General features: G+C 45.9%; 1 protein-coding gene across 2 annotated transcripts in view; it reads left to right on the top strand.

Annotated features, from left to right (window-relative positions):
* Positions 1–20,168, top strand: part of dtd1 (D-aminoacyl-tRNA deacylase 1) — a 291,913-nt gene that overhangs the window by 180,023 nt on the left and 91,722 nt on the right. The gene's annotated exons all lie outside the window — the stretch shown is intronic.

The raw sequence follows: 20,168 nt of genomic DNA, 5'->3' as shown, positions 1-20,168 counted from the left end.
AACCCAGCTCGCTATTGTATAATTTGTTAATGGGCCAGAATGATGATTATCGTTGACCTAAATAAACACAGAGATTCGCAACATCATAAATGGAGCCATCCAGAGACATGTTAGCTATTTCTGGAATAGCATCTAACAAAGGTCGTTAACTTGTAATCCGTACACCATGAGATTGTCACTCAAAGAGCTGATTCAAAATTCAAGGTGATTGGCAAAAGAACCAAAGGCGACATGAGGAAAAACTTTGTTACGCAGTGAGTGGTTAGGATCTGGAATGCACTGCCTGAAAGGGTGGTGGAGGCAGATTCAATCGTGGCTTTCAAATGGGAATTGGATAAGTAACTGAAGGAAAAGAATTTGAAGGCTGCAGGGAAGGGGCGGGGGAGTGGGACTAGCTGAAGTGCTCTTGCAGAGAGCCAAATGGCCTCCTTCTGTGCTGTAACCATTCATAGAAACATAGAAGATAGGAGCAGGAGTAGGCCATTCGGCCCCTCGAGCCTGCTCCGCCATTCAATGAGATCATGGCTGATCATCCAAATTCAGTACCCTGTCCCTGCCTTCTCCCCATATCCCTTGATCCCTTTAGCCTTAAGAAATATATCTAACTCCTTCTTGAATATACTTAATGAACTGGCCTCTACTGCCTTCTTTGGTAGAGAATTCCACAGGTTCACCACTCTCTGGGTGAAGAAATTCCTCCTCATCTCTGCCCTAAATGACTTACCCCTTATCCTTAGACTGTGATCCCTGGTTCTGGACTCCCCATCGGGAACATCCTTCCTGCATCTAGTCTGTCTAGTCCTGTTAGAATTTTATAAGTTTTGATGAGATCCCCTCTCATTCTTCTAAACTCCAGCGAGTACAAGCCCAGTCGACCCAATCTCTTCTCGTACGTCATTCCTGCCATCCCAGGTATCAGCCTGGTGAATCTTCGCTGCACTCCTTCCATGGCAAGAACATCCTTCCTCAGGTAAGGCGACCAAAACTGCACACAATATTCAAGATGTGGTCTCACCAAGGCCCTGTACAATTGCAGCAAGACATCCTTGTTCCTGTACTCAAACCCTCTCGCTACGAAGGCCAACATACCATTTGCCTTCTTAACCGCCTGCTGCACTTGCATGCCTACTTTCAGCGACTGGTGCACAAGGACGCCCAGGTCTCGTTGCACTTCCCCTTCTCCCAATCTATTGCCATTCAGATAATACTCTGCCTGCCTGTTTTTGACAGCAAAGTGGATAACCTCGCATTTATCCACATTATATTGCATCTGCCATGCTTCTGCCCAATCACCCAACCTGTCCAAATCATACTGGAGTTTCTCGGCATCCTCCTCACAGCACACACGCCCACCCAGCTTTGTGTCGTCTGCAAACTTGGAGATATTACATCTAGTTCCCTCGCCCAGATCATTAATATATATTGTGAATAGCTGGGGTCCAAGGACTGATCCTTGCGGTACCCCACTAGTCACTGCCTGCCACTCGGAAAAAGAGCCGTTTATTCCAACTCTTTGCTTTCTGTCTGCCAACTGCTTTCTGTCTGCCAACCAGTTCTCTATCCAAGTCAATACCTTGCCCCCAATCTCATGTGCCTTAATTTTACACGCTAATCTCTTATGCGGGACCTTATCGAAAGCCTTTTGAAAATCCAAATACACCACATACACTGGTTCTCCCTTATCTATTTTACCAGTTACATCCTCAAAAAATTCCAGTAGATTAGTCAAGCACGATTTACCTTTTGTAAATCCATGTTGACTTTGTCCGATCCGGTCACTTTTTTCCAAGTGCTCTGCTATTACATCCTTTATAATGGACTCTAGCATTTTCCCCACTACCGATGTCAGGCTTACCGGTCTGTAATCCCCCGTTTTCTCTCTACCACGCTTTTTGAACAGTGGGGTAACATTAGCTACCTGCCAATCCATGGGTACTGTTCCAGAGTCTATCGACTTTTGGAAGATGACCAGCAATGCATCTACTATTTCTAGGGCCACTTCCTTAAGTACCCTAGGATGTAGATTATCAGGCCCTGGGGATTTATTGGCCCTCAATCCCATCAATTTCCCTAACACCATTTCCCTACAAATACTGATTTCTATCAGTTCCTCCCTGTCATTTGACCCTATGTTCCCCGACCTCTTTGGGAGGTTATTTGTCTCCTCCTTTGTGAAGACAGAACCAAAGTATGTATTTAATTGGTCTGCCATTTCTTTGATTCTATGATTCTTTAGCCATCATTTTTCTCCTGGTACGGTTTTAAAAATGGCCTTAATTATTTATGCAGAAGTGAACATTTTTAATTTTAAGGCTCCTGAAATCAATATTCTCTCTCACTTTCCACCTGGTCACTGTCTTCAGACTGCAGTTATACTACCACTTTTTGCGTGACAGCAAAAGGTCTTGCCAGCTCTCTACTAACGTCAGAAAATAGCGGCTGTGGGAGCAGAGCTCTCTCTATATGTTTAAGCACACTCTCTTGTGGGCAGGGTGCAATTGGCAACATAACTCCGGTGTTAGATATCCTGTGTAAAGTCACAAACCAGTGCTGCGTGACATGGGACTCTTTCCCCCGCACCAAGTGTTGCCAGACTTGTGCATTCCCTCTCCCCTCACTGCTGACTGACCGCAGGCATCTATGAGAGAGTCAAACCTCATATTCTACCCCCCAAGTTATACCAAACCTCAAGTTTACCTACGCAGTTCTGCCAAACCCCAGGTTCCCGCTCTACAATGATGCCAGATCAAAGGGGCCCCTTCATCACACTCTTAGGATTCCCATCCCAGGTCTGCCAAACCCCAGGAGCATTTCCCAGTGTAACCGAAGCCCAGGACTATCCCCAAGTGCCACTAAAGCCAAGGACTGCCTCCAACTGCAGTTAAACCCCAATCCCTTGCCCTAGTGTCTTATCCCTCAACCCGTACATCTTGTATAAAGTACTTCATTGGCTATAAAGTGCTTTGGGATGTCCTGAGGACGTGAAAGATGCTATATAAATGCAATTTCTTTCTTTTTAAACATCCTATATTGTTATAAAAGAGTGAATTTTCTGACTGACTGTGAGCAGTGCAATGAGAGGTCTATGACTAACGTGTCAAAAGTTTTGTGTGCAGCACGCACTTTCTGTAAGTGTCACGCTTGCTTCCTATAATACCTTCCCCAGCCTGCTTTGTTGTTGCGGTAACTGTAAATCAGCAGCCCTGCTATTACATTAGACATTACACCCTGTCAGTAGAAAACAGGGAATCTTCTGACTCACTGGGCACAAAACCGTGGCAGATCTGATCGTACAGTAAGTCTAATGCAATTGGTTTCCATTTGCAAACACATTTGAAATCTTGTAGGATATTGTTACCTGTGCTGCACTGGTCATTCGTTTGACTTTGACAGTTTGATGAAAACAGAATGAATTATTGGCTTCTATATCACATAACAAAGTGACACCACTTTGTTCATATTTTTAGGAACGAGATGTCAGGAGTTGCCAACTGAGCAGTCACCAGTCCATGTTAGATCTTGTCACCAGGAGTCCCCCACGCTTACATTTTATTCTGGAGCAAAAACACGTTTGCTTTTGAGTGCGCATTGCCTCTTGCAGTTCTCCAAACTGTATTTGTTATTTTGTTCAGTATATAACATCCACCACAGAGATAACAAGAATATAGCTGCCTGCTCGGAATCTGAAATTTAAAAAAAATCAAGCAATGTTAGAAATACACATCAAGGTCCATCAGCATCTGAAAAAAGGAAAGACAGATGAATGTTTCAGGACTCTGTGTCTGAGACAGCCGGTCTTTTCTTTTTGCAGGTGCCTGCTGTGTATTTCAGAATTTTCTGTTTTTTTGCAGTTTATTATTTACAGGAATGGTTTCTGGAATTATTTGAATAATGGATATTCTGGGGGAGATGGGAAGTACAACATTTATTCCAAGTATGCAAGGAAAATGTAAGGACTCCAGTGGGCTGGCAAGGTCTTCCTCACAAATGGAATAAGGTCTGTATTCCACAAATACCTTCTGAGTATTCTGTTGATTTAATAAAAGGGGACAAGTTGGTGTACAGAACATGAGAACAACAACAACTTGGAGTTATATAGCGCCTTTAATGTAGTGAAACATCCCAAGGCTCTTCACAGGAGCATTATAAAACAAAATTGACATCGATCCACATAAGGAGATATTAGGGCAGGTGACCAAAAGCTTGGTCAAAGAGGTAGGTTTTAAGGAGCGTCTTAAAGGAGGAAGGAGAGGTAGAGAGGTTTAGGGAGGGAATTCCAGAGCTTAGGGCCTTGGCAGCTGAAGGCACGGCCACCAGTGCTGGAGCGATTAAAACCAGGGATGTTCAAGAGGTCAGACTTAGAGGAGCGCAGATATCTCGAGGGGTTGTGGGGCTGGAGGAGATTACAGAGATTACAGAGATAGGGAGCGGCGAGGCCATGGAGGGATTTGAAAACCAGGATCAGAATTTAAAAATCGAAGTGTTACTTAACCGGGAGCCAATGTAGGTCAGCGAGCACAGGGGTGATGGATGAACGGGACTTGGTGCGAGTTAGGACAAGGTCGGTAGAGTTTTGGATGACCTCAAGTTTACATAGAGTAGAACGTGGGAGGCTAGCAGCAAATGAGCTGTGGTGTTGGGGTGGGGGGTGAAGACGGGCGATGTTACGGAGGTGAAAATAGGCAGTCTTAGTTATGGCTCGGCTATGTGGTCGGAAGCTCATTTCAGGGTCAAATATGACACCAAGGTTTAGAACAGTCTGGTTCAGCCTCAGACAGATGATAGGGAGAGGGATGGAGTCAACGGCTAGGGAACAGAGTTTGTGGCGGGGACGGAAGATAATGGCTTCGGTCTTCCCAATATTTAGTTGGAAGAAATTTCTGCTCATCCAGTGTTGGATGTTGGACAAAAAGTCTGACAATTTGGAGACGGTGGAGGTGTCGAGAGAAGTGCCGGTGACGTAGATCTGGGTGTTGTCAGCGTACATGTGGAAACTGATGCTGTGTTTTTGGATGATGCCACTGAGGTGATTCTCCGGCTATGATTAGATAGATAAGAATGGAACCAGGCGAGTGCAGTCCCACCCAGCTGGACGATGGTGGAGACGTGTTTGAGGAGGATGGAATGGTCAACCGTTTCAAAGGCTGCAGACAGGTCGAGAAGGATGAGGAGGGATAGTTTACCTTCGTCATAGTCACATAGGATGTAATTTGTGACTTTGATAAGAGCTGTTTCAGTACTGTGTCGGGGCTGAAACCTGATTGGAGAGATTCAAATATGGAGTTCCGGGGAAGATGGGCATGGATTTGGGAGGCGACAACACGTTCAAGGACTTTGGCGAGGAAAGGGAGATTGGAGATGGTGCGTTAGTTTGCAAGGACGGAGGGGTCAAGGTTGTTTTTTTGAGAGGGGTGGTGACGGCAGATTTGAGGGAGAGGGAGACAGTACCTGAGGAGAGAGAACCGTTAACAATGTCAGCTAACATGGGAGCCAGAAAAGGAATACAATAGTAAAATACTGCGGAAGCTGGAAATCTGAAATAACAACAGAAAACGCTGGAAAAACTCAGCAGGCCAGGCAGCATCCATGGAGAGAGAAACAGAGTTAATGTTTCAGGTTTGAGACCCTTCTTCAGAACTGGAAAAAGCTGGAGATGTAACAGATATTAAGCAGGTGCAGAGACAGGAGGGGATGAAGGAACATACTGTGTTTTTGTAAGAGGCAGGAAAGATAAAATGTTGCAAATGGGAATGGCAAAATCATACAGCATGAAAAATGGGCGTAGGGGTTATAGTTTGAAATTGTTGAACTCAATGTTGAGGCCAGAAGGCTTTAAAGTGCCTAATCGAAAGATGAGGTGCTGTTCCTCGAGCTTACGTCGAGCTACATTGGATCAATGTAATAGGCCGAGGACAGTGAGATCTACCTATGGTCTGGTGGGATGACTTACAGAGGCAGCTTGTGTCGTGCCCATTCCCTTGATATTTTGGATGTCCAAGTTCAATACCATGAACCAGGCTTACTGATCGCCAACTGCTTTATCCTGATCCTTATGTAAGGGGTTTTGGCAAAGAGGTGCCTTTTTTTCCCCTTTTGATCAAAAACAAACCCATAAGATAAGTTAGGTGGTTGGAAATCAAAATTTTTGAATTTGGATCTAAAGGCATTTATCTGTGAGCATGTATTCCCTGAATTATGAATCTCCAGAAAACAAAAAAGGCATTCTGGTATATCGAATTAATATAAAATCATAAGTACTTCCAGTGTGCATTATATATAAAAAATACTGTTCCCACTTTACCAGTAATATTTCGACCAGATCTAACGTACGCTGGCCTCCGACTTTAGCCAGGATATACATCACTTCTTGTTTTCTTTTTAATTTTCTTCAGTCTGTTCGACGGTTCCCTAGAAATGAATCTATATGAAACACTAGAAAACAATTTTTAGCTCAGACAACAGGCGAGGCCAAATAAAGTTCCGTAAAACCCTAACTAGCTAAGCATGGAATGAGACTGTTGAAGTACCTTGACGGGAACTTTCACTCGGTCAACAGCACGTAACCTTGAAGTATCACCGCAGGAGTGAATAATAAGGAGCTAATTTCCTTGGACTCTAATCAGTTAGTCTCATCTGTTCTCCACTCATGTAAAGGAAAATAAAATAAATAGCTTTCTGGAGATGAACATTTGTATCAGAAACAAAAGCTCAAGAGCAATTATTTGAAACAGTATGAAAAATGCATGCCTCAAATGAAACCTGATTGGGATGGGGAGCATCTGTATATTATTTAAACCATACGATAGTGAACATTTTCTGTCCCTCTGCCTTCATACTTCCTGGAGTCACAAGTTTTGATTCGGTTCACTGAAATAAATACATTTTAAAAAAAGCAAAAACTGAACCAATCAAATATTAAAAAAAAAGTTGTCTACCATTTTCCTTTCTCACAACTCAAATATGTAGAGCTCGAATGAACTTTCTCACATAATAAAACTTTATATAGGCCCAGAACTTCGGGTCTCTACAGGTGAGTACGCACGGGGTACTCGCCCGTAGGCCCAATGGAAGTGTCGGTTTCCTGCATGCACTGCGCATGCGCGGGAAACCGGCACTTCCGTTCCCCTGAAAGCAGGGATTAAGAGGTCAAACGCGTGTGCAGGAGAGGCTGCGCGTGCGCATCGAACTTACGTTTTTTTTTTACAGGTTTTCCCAGGAGAGTAAGTCTCCAGAAGTTACACATTTAAAAAGCAGTCTCAAGGCCTGCGTTTTACAAGGTAAGTAGTGAATTAATTAAAATTAAACCATTTTTTCCACAGGTTTATTATTTTTAAATACTTTAAAGAAAGGTAAGTTTATTTTTAGCCCCGTTAGCAAATAAAAAAAAAATTTCAAAAATTTAAATTATTGTTTAAAATAGTTATTTCATGTAATTTATAGTTTATTTAAAAATTGTGATTTAAAAAAAAAAATATTTGAAGATTTAGTGATGTTTTGGGGCCCATAGTAGTTCTAAGTTTTGACAGCTCTTCCTGTCAAACTTATGAATGGAGCATTCCCTGATCTGATTGGCTCTCCATGGCCCACGCGATCCCAGGGGACGCATCGAACTAACTGTGCCCCTGGGATACGCAAGCACTGCGCGCCGGCAGCTGGAGGAGGCTCAGGATCGGAATTCCATGTGGGCCCACAGCTCAACGGCTGGCGCGCAAGGTAAGTGCAGGTCGGGGGCTTACACCCGCGGGAAGCCCCCGACCCGAATTTCTGGGCCATTATATTTCACAGTCTCTTTGAGAAACTGGGGACTATAGTTTATCCCTGTCCCGGCACAGGCACGATGGACCAAATGGCCTCCTTCTGTGCTGTCTCATTGTATGATAACCAAAGACTGCTACATTTCCATGACTGCACTCCCATCTCTCCCTGATGGTGTTACCACACACCTGCACCCCCATGGCACAACTTCACTCTTCAACATTTTCGCAAATCAAGACTACTGTAATTTAAAATAATATTTTATCTTTCTGGTAACTCATTTTCCTATCTTCTCTTGAACTTTTTGGTTCCCATTCACACTTGTGGGCACTGCCCCAGATCACAGACCCATTCCTCCAATTGCTGATCTGTTTTTTCTCTCTCTCTCTGCCCCTGATTACACATGTATAATTTATTGTGCATGATTGATTGTGTTTTGATATCTGCAGTATTTCTTTTTGTATTTTTTTCCATTTTCGTGCTTTTAAAAAACTTTTTGTGTCATCACTCCCATCGCATAGCTACCCCACCGCGCATCGTTCAGTCGTAACCAGGTACTCGCTTCCCCAGGGCTCCAATCCCTGTCCAAAAAACATCAGCAACAGAGAAGTCATTCAAACCAAACATGAAAACATCAACAACTATAGGAGCAAAGTAAACTCCTTATACCACAAAGGACTCAAAATAAAATACACAGCAGAATATTCAGGACATGAATATGCAACAATTTACATCATCCGCAAAAGTCTCATCATGTAAAGAATTTTTGTAAAAAAAAAACCTTCACACAGCACACGCATCATCTTACACGCATCATCTTACACGCATCATCTTACACACCTGCATTAAGTCGGTCCCTCTCTCGCTTGTGCACAGATATGGGTGTACGGTCAATTTTGAAAACTCTGCACAAACTTAGTCACCACTGACTCCGTCATATCAACATCTTCAGTCCTACCATACCACCTCCAGCACTACATCACCCGACCTACACCTTACACTTTCCTCAACCCCATGTGCAATGCGCTCTAATTGCTACATACACGTAGATTGTACTGATTTTACATGGATCAACATTCTGTTTGTTTTCTTCAGCTGTCTATCACTTATTGTGTAACAGTCGTCTTCTTCTTGGGCAGTCCCTCGGAACCGAGGATGACTTGCTTCCACACTAAAAATGAGTTCGCAGGTGACTGATGAGTCCAATGCGGGACCTACAGTCTCTGTCACAGGTGGGGCAGACGATGGTTGAAGGGGCAGGTGGGTGGGGTGTTTGGGTTGACGTACGCTTCTTCCGCTGTTTGCGCTTGGCTTCCGCTTGCTCCCGGCAAAGAGACTCGAGGTGTTTGGCGCCTTCCCGGATGCTTCTCCTCCACTTTGTGTGGTCTTGGGCCAGGGATTCCCAGGTGTCGGTGGGGATATTGCACTTTTTCAAGGAGGCTTTGAGGGTGTCCTTGAAGCGTTTCCTCTGCCCACCTGGAGCTCTCTTGCCGCGTCAGAGCTCCGAGTACAGCGCTTGGTTTGGGAGTCTCGTATCGGGCATGCGGATGATGTGGCCCGTCCATTGAGCGTGGTCAAAGCTTCGATGCTGGGGATGTGGCTCATTGGAGATCACAATTGGGTAACCGAAGGTGTAACGTTGGAGGACTGGCTAATGGGAAAAGGTACATAAAGCACCAGAATAGCTCGGAGTGCCTCAGTGGGGATGGTGGCTCGGGAGAGAATGCAGACTAGTGCAGGTCACACAATATTTATTAATTAGTGGATTTCCAATACCGTTTACCATGGTTACATTGTTGTAATGAAGTTTTGACATTTGGAGGTGCAAGGATGGTGCACATCTTGAGTGAAAGAATTTGGAAGAGGTTTCTCAGGCCTCTGTCCAAGAGGATGATTCTCAGTGTGACGACTGGAGACGTGTCTTTCCTCAGCTATAACCGTATATGGCTGATGCGTTCTTTCCCCAAATCAATACAAAACAACCTAAAACATGAACTTTAGACATTTTTCGACTACAAAGCTATTTGAAAATGTTTTGTTTTGCTGCAGAGAGCAAGGTAGAAAGATTGGTTGAGAGAGACACAGTGACAGCGGGATAGATACAGAGGCTGGAATTTCCCATCAGTTGGAGAGGGGGGCCTCTCTTTTTCCCGCCCATTTTGTGTTTAACACAATTTGTGAAACCCTGCAGTTAAAGTGAGGCGGGGACTGTTGCATCCAGGAGGTAAGTGGATTTATACCTACTTCCTGGATCTCGGGTCCCGACCATACCCATCCCTGTGATTGGAGACCCCTTCACGAGGCCACTGATCGCCCCCCCCCCTCTGATTTATTTCCCCAACCCACGAACTTCAATTTATTTTTTGCCCCTCCCTCCCAGCGATCCCCATTTGCCTGCCGACCCCCGACCACCTTCCCGATTGCCGACTCACCCCTCCCGATCCCGCGGATCGCCTCCCGCGATCCCTCCCCCAGGCCGACCCCACACAACTGAGGCCTACACCATCTGCAGCGGGAAACCGAGGCCTAACATTCAAATTAGGCCCTGCCGGTAAAATCGGCAGGGCCTGTGGGAATCCCGGCCTCCCGGGTCTCCCGCCCACCACGGATATCCCTGACCAAAATCTGGCCAGAGTGTTTAATTTCTGGATGCATTTGTGGGCAATGACATGTCTTCTAGTGGACAGGACAACGTAGGGAAATGCGAGGTGTAATTGGACACCAGCCACCCATCATTCAGCCTGGAATGTGTAATTGATCCAGTCAGTGGCAGTCACGCTAGAGGCAGGCAGTGCAGCCTTTAAACTCTGCCTGACAATAGTCATAATCACTCAGAGTTCACACAAAGCTCAGTGCGAACATGCCTCACAGTTCAGATAACGCACAGTGCTAACACACATCACAGTTCAGATAACGCACAGTGCTAACTCTCCTCACACTTCAGATAACGCACAGTGCTAACTCTCTTCACAGTTCAGATAACACACAGTGCTAACACTCCTCACAGTTCAGATAACGCACAGTGCTAAAACACCTCACAGTTCAGATAACACACAGTCCTAACACCACACAGTCCTAACACTCTTCACAGTTCAGATAACGCACAGTGCTAACACTCCTCACAGTTCAGATAACGCACAGTGCTAACACACCTCCCAGTTCAGATAACACATAGTGCTAACACACCTCATAGTTCAGATAGCACACTGTGCTAATACACCTCACAGTTCAGACAACACACAGTGCTCACACACCTCACAGTTCAGATAACAGACACTGCCAGCACTACTCTCAGTTCAGATAATGCACAGTGCTAACACACCTCATAGTTCAGGTAACACACAGTGCTAACACACCTCACAGTTCAGATAACACACAGTGCTAATACTCTTCACAGTTCCGATAACAGACACTGCTAACACTACTGACAGTTCAGATAACACACAGTGCTCACACACCTCACAGTTCAGATAACACACAGTGCTAATACTCTTCACAGTTCAGATAACAGCCACTGCTAACACTACTGACAGTTCAGATAACACACAGTGCTCACACACCTCACAGTTCAGATAACAGACACTGCCAGCACTACTCACAGTTCAGATAACGCACAGTGCTAACACACCTCACAGTTCAGATAACGCACGTTGCTAACACACCTCATAGTTCAGGTAACACACAGTGCTAACGCTCCTCACAGTTCAGATAACACACAGTGCTAACACTCCCCTGAGCTCAGATAACACACAGTGCTAACACACCTCACAGTTCAGATAACCCACAGTGCTAAAACACCTCACAGTTCAGATAACACACAGTCCTAACACCACACAGTCCTAACACTCTTCACAGTTCAGATAACGCACAGTGCTAACACTCCTCACAGTTCAGATAACGCACAGTGCTAACACACCTCCCAGTTCAGATAACACATAGTGCTAACACACCTCATAGTTCAGATAGCACACTGTGCTAATACACCTCACAGTTCAGACAACACACAGTGCTCACACACCTCACAGTTCAGATAACAGACACTGCCAGCACTACTCTCAGTTCAGATAATGCACAGTGCTAACACACCTCATAGTTCAGGTAACACACAGTGCTAACACACCTCACAGTTCAGATAACACACAGTGCTAATACTCTTCACAGTTCCGATAACAGACACTGCTAACACTACTGACAGTTCAGATAACACACAGTGCTCACACACCTCACAGTTCAGATAACAGACACTGCCAGCACTACTCACAGTTCAGATAACGCACAGTGCTAACACACCTCACAGTTCAGATAACGCACGTTGCTAACACACCTCATAGTTCAGGTAACACACAGTGCTAACGCTCCTCACAGTTCAGATAACCCACAGAGCTAACACACCTCACAGTTCAGGTAACACACAATGCTAACTGTAGTAACCTGGGAGGTTATGAGTAACCTGATCCACCAGGTGGTGCTGTGGCAATTGGTCTCCTGAGTTAATTCTGGTCTGTACTTGTTGTACTCTTTGTTTTTTTCTGCCTCATGGCAGAAGCTTTTATGTGCAAGTGTTGATTAAACCATGTTACGGAGTTAACCTGTGTCCGTCTCCATCTATGGCCACCTCAAGAAACCACATATGGCGACGAGAATAAAGGACGGAAAAGTTTTGGTGGATCAGTTATAGTTATGGAGTATTCGGAAGAGGTGCTCGGGTGGCTTAGCAAACTAGTTGGAAAAGCACGAGGCTAGGCCGCGGGAGTCGAAACGGAGTTTGATTTTTTGGCTGAAGTGACTGGACTCCAAGGATGGCAGGAACGGTAGGCTCCGTGGCACCTTTTGACAGCAAGTCGCAGTCTTGGGAGGAGTATTGTGAAATACTGAGCCATTTCTTTATGGCAAACGAGGTGGACAGTGCTGAAAAGAAAACGGCCATTTTACTGAGTTGTGTGGGTGCGCAAACCTATACACGGATGAGAAATCTGCTGAGCCCGGAGCGGCCAGGAGAAAAATCTTTTGACGAGTTGGTGAGTCTACTAAAGAATCATTTCAATCCGAAACCTAGTGAAATAGTACAGAGATGGAAATTCAATTCGAGGATTAGGAGGCCGGAAGAAAGCGTTACCGAGTATGTGGAGGAGCTTCGGAAGCTCGCACAGGACTGTAATTTTGGAAATACGCTCACAGTCATGTTAAGGGACAGACTAGTATGCGGAGTTAACGATGACAGTATACAGCAAAGGTTGCTGTCAGAAGAAGGATTAACGTTTGAGACGGCACTTAAAATAGCACAAGCCATGGAGACAGCTAACAAGGACATTAAGGACTTAAACAGTACGAGCAAGGAGAAATGGAGTAAACCAGTGGGAGGAGCTGTTTTCAAGATGGAAGCTGGCGCGAAAAGTCCACCAGTCGGGGTTGGGGATTGCTACCGATGTGGCGGGACGAGCCATTATGCAAAGGACTGCAGGTTTGCAAAGGCAAAGTGCCACAATTGTAGAAAAATAGGGCACTTAAAGAAAGTCTGTAAAAGGGCAGTGAGTGAGAGAAGCAGTGCTAAAGGGGCAAAGCATGCAAAAGGGGGGAGGGAGAAGTACACAAAGCAGGCAAATTACATACAAGAGGAGGAAGAGTCTAGTGAGGAGGTTTTCACTGTATACAGTATAGACACTTCAAGGCCCAACGTACCCCCTCTCACTCAGTATTTGATAGTGAACGGAGGTCAAGTAAAGTTTGAGATTGACACCGGATGTAGTGTAACCATAATGTCGCAGACTGAGTACGCCAAGCTATGGGAGGAAGCAAAAGTACCAGAGCTAGGTACATGCCCCATTAGTCTCAAAACCTACACAGGACAGAAGGTGGACATTTTGGGGGCAGCCAAAGTACAAGTGGAACACAAAGGAGTCACCAAAGAGCTTACGGTGGTAGTGGTAGCAGGGTCAGGGCCAAACCTGTTAGGGCGAGGGTGGATCAGTGAGTTGAGTGTATACTGGCAGGCAATGAATAAAATGGAGGACAGTACAGAGGCACTGCAAGAAGTGCTGATGAAGCATGAGTTAGTGTTCAAGGACGAACTGGGCACCTTAAGGGGAGCCACAGCCAAGATTCATGTAGCCAGTGATGCCACGCCTCATTTCTTTAAACCAAGGTCGGTACCTTTTGCAATGAAAACCAAGGTTGAGGCGGAACTAGATCGCCTGCTAAGGGACAAAGGGTGTGTGGTGACTATAAGTTAACAGTGAACAGAGTATCATCACTGGAACAGTACCCCATTCCGAGAATGGAGGACATGTTAACATCGCTCGCTGGGGGAGAAAGATTCAGCAAACTGGACATGAGTCATGCGTATCAGCAGATATTGCTAGATGAAGAATCAAAAAAGTTTGTCACGGTGAACACGCACAAGGGGCTGTTCACGTATGCCAGGTTACCATTTGGTGTCAGTTCTAGCCCAGCAATATTCCAACAGACTATGGAGGGCATTCTGCAGGGCATTCCAAAGGTGGCCGTGTACTTAGATGATATTCTGCTAACAGGAAGTGACGATCAGGATCACTTAAAAACACTGGACAAAGTGCTACAGCGGCTGGAAGAGGCGGGGCTACGCCTGAAACGGAGTAAGTGTAGTTACATGGAGAAGGAAGTTACATTCCTGGGACATCGGGTGGATGCCACAGGCCTCCATCCATTACCAGGGAAAGTGCGGGCGGTGCAGGATGCACCGGCACCCACCTCAGTGACTGAACTGAAAGCCTATCTAGTGCTCCTGAATTATTATAACCGGTTTCTTCCAAACTTATCGATGCTGCTGGCACCCCTGCACAAACTGCTGAGAAAGGAGGAGCCATGGCGTTGGGGGCCAGAGCAAGCGAAAGCGTTTCAGCAGTCAAAGGAGCTACTTCAGTCCAGCAGGGTGTTAGTGCATTACGACGTGAAGAAGGAGCTGATAATGTCCTGCGACGCATCATCCTATGGAGTGGGGGCAGTGTTGGCCCACCGCATGCCAGATGGAGCGGAAAGGCCCATCGGGTTTGTTTCACGCACGCTCACAGCTGCGGAAAAGAACTATTGACAGCTTGATAAAGAGGGGTTAGCCATTATATTTGGAGTAAAGAAATTCCATAAGTACATATATGGGAGGAAGTTTGTAATCAGTACTGACCACAAGCCTCTTATTAGCTTACTGAATGAGATGAAAGCGGTGCCTCAAATGGCATCACAGAGAATAATGAGATGGGCAGTAATACTAAGAGCCTATGAATATGTGATCACGTACAGAGCCGGCAAGGAAAACAGGAACGCTGATGCTCTCAACCGCCTGCCCCTCTCAAAATCTCCTCGCAGTACTTCCCCTGAGGAGCACGTCCTGATGCTGGATCAGGAGATCAGTCCCCTGATGACTTCAGTGCAAATCCAGGGCTGGACAGCCAAGGACCCCGTTCTGTCAAGGGTCCGTGAGTATGTGTTGAAAGGCTGGCCAGATCACCGTGAGGGACCAGAGTTCGCGCCGTACAGACAGAGACAGCACGAGCTCAGTGTCCAAGATGGATGTGTGCTATGGGGAGCACGCATCATCGTCCCAGAGCGGGGACGCTCTACTTTGATGGAACAGTTGCATCAATCGCACCCAGGAATGACTAGAATGAAAGGACTGGCTAGGAGCTACCTGTGGTGGCCTAACTTGGATGCTGAAATTGAGTCAAAGGTAAAGTCATGCACTATATGTCGGGAACAGAGGAAAGCACCTGCCAGGGCACCACTCCATCCCTGGGAGTGGCCCAGCAAACCCTGGAGGAGAATTCACATAGACTATGCGGGACCTTTTATGGGCAAAATGTTTTTGGTGCTGGTAGACGCTCACTCAAAGTGGATCGACGTTTATCCAGTGAGCTCTGCAACGACTGATGCCACACTGGATTGTCTCAGGAACAGCTTCAGCACGCATGGTATTCCAGAAATGATTGTATCTGACAATGCACAGTGTTTTGTTAGTGAAGGGAGCAAAGAATTCATGGTAAGGAATGGAATCACACAAGACACCTCGGCTCCATATCACCCAGCCTCAAATGGGTTAGCCGAGCGATCCGTGCAGACTTTTAAGGCGCTCATGAGGAAGAGCTCAGGTGACACCCTGGAGACCAAGCTCAATAGAGCCTTGTTTAGTTATCGTATAACACCCCAAGCTACCACGGGGCTTTCTCCGGCTGAGTTGATGATGGGGAAAAAGTTGCGGTGCACGTTAGACCTGATACACCCAGATCTCAAAAGCAAGGTTGAGACAAAACAAAAAGCGTACCATGACAAACATACTAAAGCTCGCCATTTCGCCATAGGGGACTCTGTGTACACCCGGAACTTCGGCTATGGACCTAAATGGATACCAGGACTAATCCAGGACATTACAGGACCTGTGTCATACTCCGTGTTACTAGGGGATGGTCGAGGGGTTTGTCGGCATGTGGATCAGCTTTTCAGCCGGCAGCAGGGAGAACTGCCTCAGATGGAACAAAGGGCAGTAGAGGAGGCTGTTCCAGGACCCAGCACGGCTTATAAGGTGCCAGTGGACACTGGTACTGCGGGACAGAGTAAAACCAACCTCAGAGACTACTCCAATCTCAAGTGCGAATGAATCTGAGAATCCACCACAAGTGGAATTAAGACGTTCACAAAGGATTCGCAAGCAACCAGAAAGACTTATACAAACCTGTTAAATTAGTCAGGGGTTAACCATGGTTAGAGCATACTGGTTAATTAAAACGTAGTACCTAGTAAGGGTTATTGTTTAAGAATTGCATACGGCAATCTTAAGGGGGGAGGAGTGTAGTAACCTGGGAGGTTATGAGTAACCTGATCCACCAGGTGCTGCTGTGGCAATTGGTCTCCTGAGTTAAGTCTGGTCTGTACCTGTTGTACTCTGTTTTTTGCTGCCTCATGGCAGAAGCTTTTATGTGCAAGTGTTGATTAAACCATGTTACGGAGTTAACCTGTGTCCGTCTCCATCTATGGCCACCTCAAGAAACCACACTAACGCTCCTCGCAGTTCAGATAACGCGCAGTGCTAAAACACCTCACAGTTCAGATAACGCACAGCGCTAATGCACCTCACACTTCAGATAAGACACAGTGCTAACACTCCTCACAGTTCAGGTAGCACACAGTGCTCATGCTCCTCACAGTTCAGATAACACACAGTGCTAACACTCCTCACAGTTCAGACAACACCCAGTGCTAATACACCTCACAGTTCAGATAACGCGCAGTGCTAAAACACCTCACAGTTCAGATAACGCACAGCGCTAACACTCCTCACACTTCAGATAAGACACAGTGCTAACAGGCCTCACAGTTCAGATAACGCACAGTGCTAACACACCTCAGTTCAGATAACAGACACTGCCAGCACTACACACAGTTCAGATAACACACAGTGCTCACACACCTCACAGTTCAGATAACGCACAGTGCTAACAATGCTTACAGTTCAGATAACACACAGTGCTAACACTCCTCACAGTTCAGGTAGCACACAGTGCTCATGCTCCTCACAGTTCAGATAACACACAGTGCTAACACTCCTCACAGTTCAGATAAGACACAGTGCTAATACACCTCACAGTTCAGACAACACCCAGTGCTAATACACCTCACAGTTCAGATAACGCGCAGTGCTAAAACACCTCACAGTTCAGATAACGCACAGCGCTAATGCTCCTCACACTTCAGATAAGACACAGTGCTAACAGGCCTCACAGTTCAGATAACGCACAGTGCTAACACACCTCAGTTCAGATAACAGACACTGCCAGCACTACACACAGTTTAGATAACACACAGTGCTCACACACCTCACAGTTCAGATAACGCACAGTGCTAACAATGCTTACAGTTCAGATAACACACAGTGCTAACACTCCTCACAGTTCAGATAAGACACAGTGCTAATACACCTCACAGTTCAGACAACACCCAGTGCTAATACACCTCACAGTTCAGATAACGCACAGTGCTAACACACCTCATAGTTCAGATAACACACTGTGCTAATGCTCCTCACAGTTCAGATAACACACGGTCCTAACACTCTTCACTGTTCAGATATCGCACAGTGCTAACACACCTCACAGTTCAGATAACGCACAGTCCTAACACTGCTCACAGTTCAGATAACAACACACAGTGCTAACACACCTCATAGTTCAGATAGCACACTGTGCTAATACCCCTCACAGTTCAGACGACACACAGTGCGCAACACTCCTCACAGTTCAGATAACGCAGAGTCCTAAAACACCTCACAGTTCAGATAACGCACAGTGCTAACGCTCCTCACAGTTCAGATAACGCACAGTGCTCACACAACTCACAGTTCAGATAACGCACAGTGCTAACGCTCCTCACAGTTCAGATAACACACAGTGCTAACACTGCTCACAGTTCAGATAACACACATGGTCCTAACACTCTTCACAGTTCAGATAATGCACAGTGCTAACACATCTCACAGTTCAGATAACACACTGTCCTAAAACACCTCACAGTTCAGATATCGCACAGTGCTGACACTCCTCACAGTTCCAATAACGCACAGTGCTAAAACACCTCACAGTTCAGATAACACACAGGGCTAACACTCCTCACAGTTCAGATAACGCACAGCGCTAACACGCCTCACTGTTCAGATAACACACAGCGCTAACACTCCTCACAGTTCAGATAACGCACAGCGCTAACACTCCTCACAGTTCAGATAACACACAGTGCCAACGCTCCTCACAGTTCAGCTAACACAGTGCTAACAGGCCTCACAGTTCAGATAACACACTGTGCTAAAAGGCCTCACAGTTCAGATAACGTTCAGTGCTAACACTCCTCACAGTTCAGATATCGCACAGTGCTAATGCTCCTCACAGTTCAGATAACACACAGTGCTAACACTCCTCACAGCTCAGGTAACACACAGTGCTAATGCTCCTCACAGTTCAGATAAGGCACAGTGCTAACACACCTCACAGTTCAGATAACGCACAGTGCTAACACACCTCACAGTTCAGGCAACACACAGTGCCAACGCTCCTCACAGTTCAACTAACACACAGTGTCAACAGGCCTCACAGTTCAGATAACACACAGTGCTAACACTCCTCACAGTTCAGATAACGCACAGTGCTAACACTCCTCACAGTTCAGATAACGCACAGCGCTAACACTCCTCACAGTTCAGATAACACACAGTGCCAACGCTCCTCACAGTTCAGCTAACACAGTGCTAACAGGCCTCACCGTTCAGATAACACACTGTGCTAATAGGCCTCACAGTTCAGATAACGCTCAGTGCTAACACTCCTCACAGTTCAGGTAACACACAGTGCTCACACACCTCACAGTTCAGATATCGCACAGTGCTAATGCTCCTCACAGTTCAGATAACAGACACTGCTAACACTACTCACAGTTCAGATAACGCACAGTGCTAACAGAACTCACAGTTCAGATAACACACAGTGCTCACACACCTCACAGTTCAGATTACGCACAGTGCTAACACACCTCATAGTTCAGGTAACACACGGTCCTAACACTCTTCATAGTTCAGATAATGCACAGTGCTAACACACCTCACAGTTCAGATAACACACAGTGGTAACACACCTCACAGTTCAGATAACAACACACAGTGCTAACACACCTCATAGTTCAGATAGCACACTGTTCTAATACACCTCACAGTTCAGACGACACTGCGCAACACTCCTCACAGTTCAGATAACACACAGTCCTAAAACACCCCTCAGTTCAGATATCCCACAGGGCTAACACTCTTCACAGTTCAGATAACACACAATCTTAACACTCCTCACAGTTCAGATAACGCACAGCGCTAACACACCTCACAGTTCAGATAACGCACAGTGCTAACACACCTCACAGTTCAGATAACACACAGTGCTAACGCACCTCACAGTTCAGATAACGCATCTCACAGTTCAGATAACACATTGTGCTAACACACCTCGCAGTTCAGATAACGCACAGCGATAAAACACCTCACAGTCAGATCACATACAGTGCTAACACAGCTCACAGTTCAAGTAACACACAGTGCCAATGCTCCTCACAGTTCAACTAACACACAGTTTCAACAGGCCTCACAGTTCAGGTAACACACAGTGCTAACACTCCTCACAGTTCAGATAACGCACAGTGCTAACACACCTCATAGTTCAGATAGCACACTGTTCTAATACACCTCACAGTTCAGACGACACACAGTGCGCAACACTCCTCACAGTTCAGATAAAACACAGTCCTAACGCTCTTCACAGTTCAAATAATATACAGTGCTAACACACCTCACAGTTCAGATAATGCACGGTCCTAACACTCCTCACATTTCAGATAACAGACACTGCCAGCACTAC

The sequence above is a fragment of the Somniosus microcephalus genome, chromosome 3 (assembly GCF_052327205.1).
Source record: "Somniosus microcephalus isolate GS21.2 chromosome 3, FLI_Smic_1.0, whole genome shotgun sequence".
NCBI lineage: Eukaryota > Metazoa > Chordata > Chondrichthyes > Squaliformes > Somniosidae > Somniosus > Somniosus microcephalus.
Note: the sequence above shows the minus strand (reverse complement) of the source record. Positions and strands in the feature narration are given on the sequence as shown.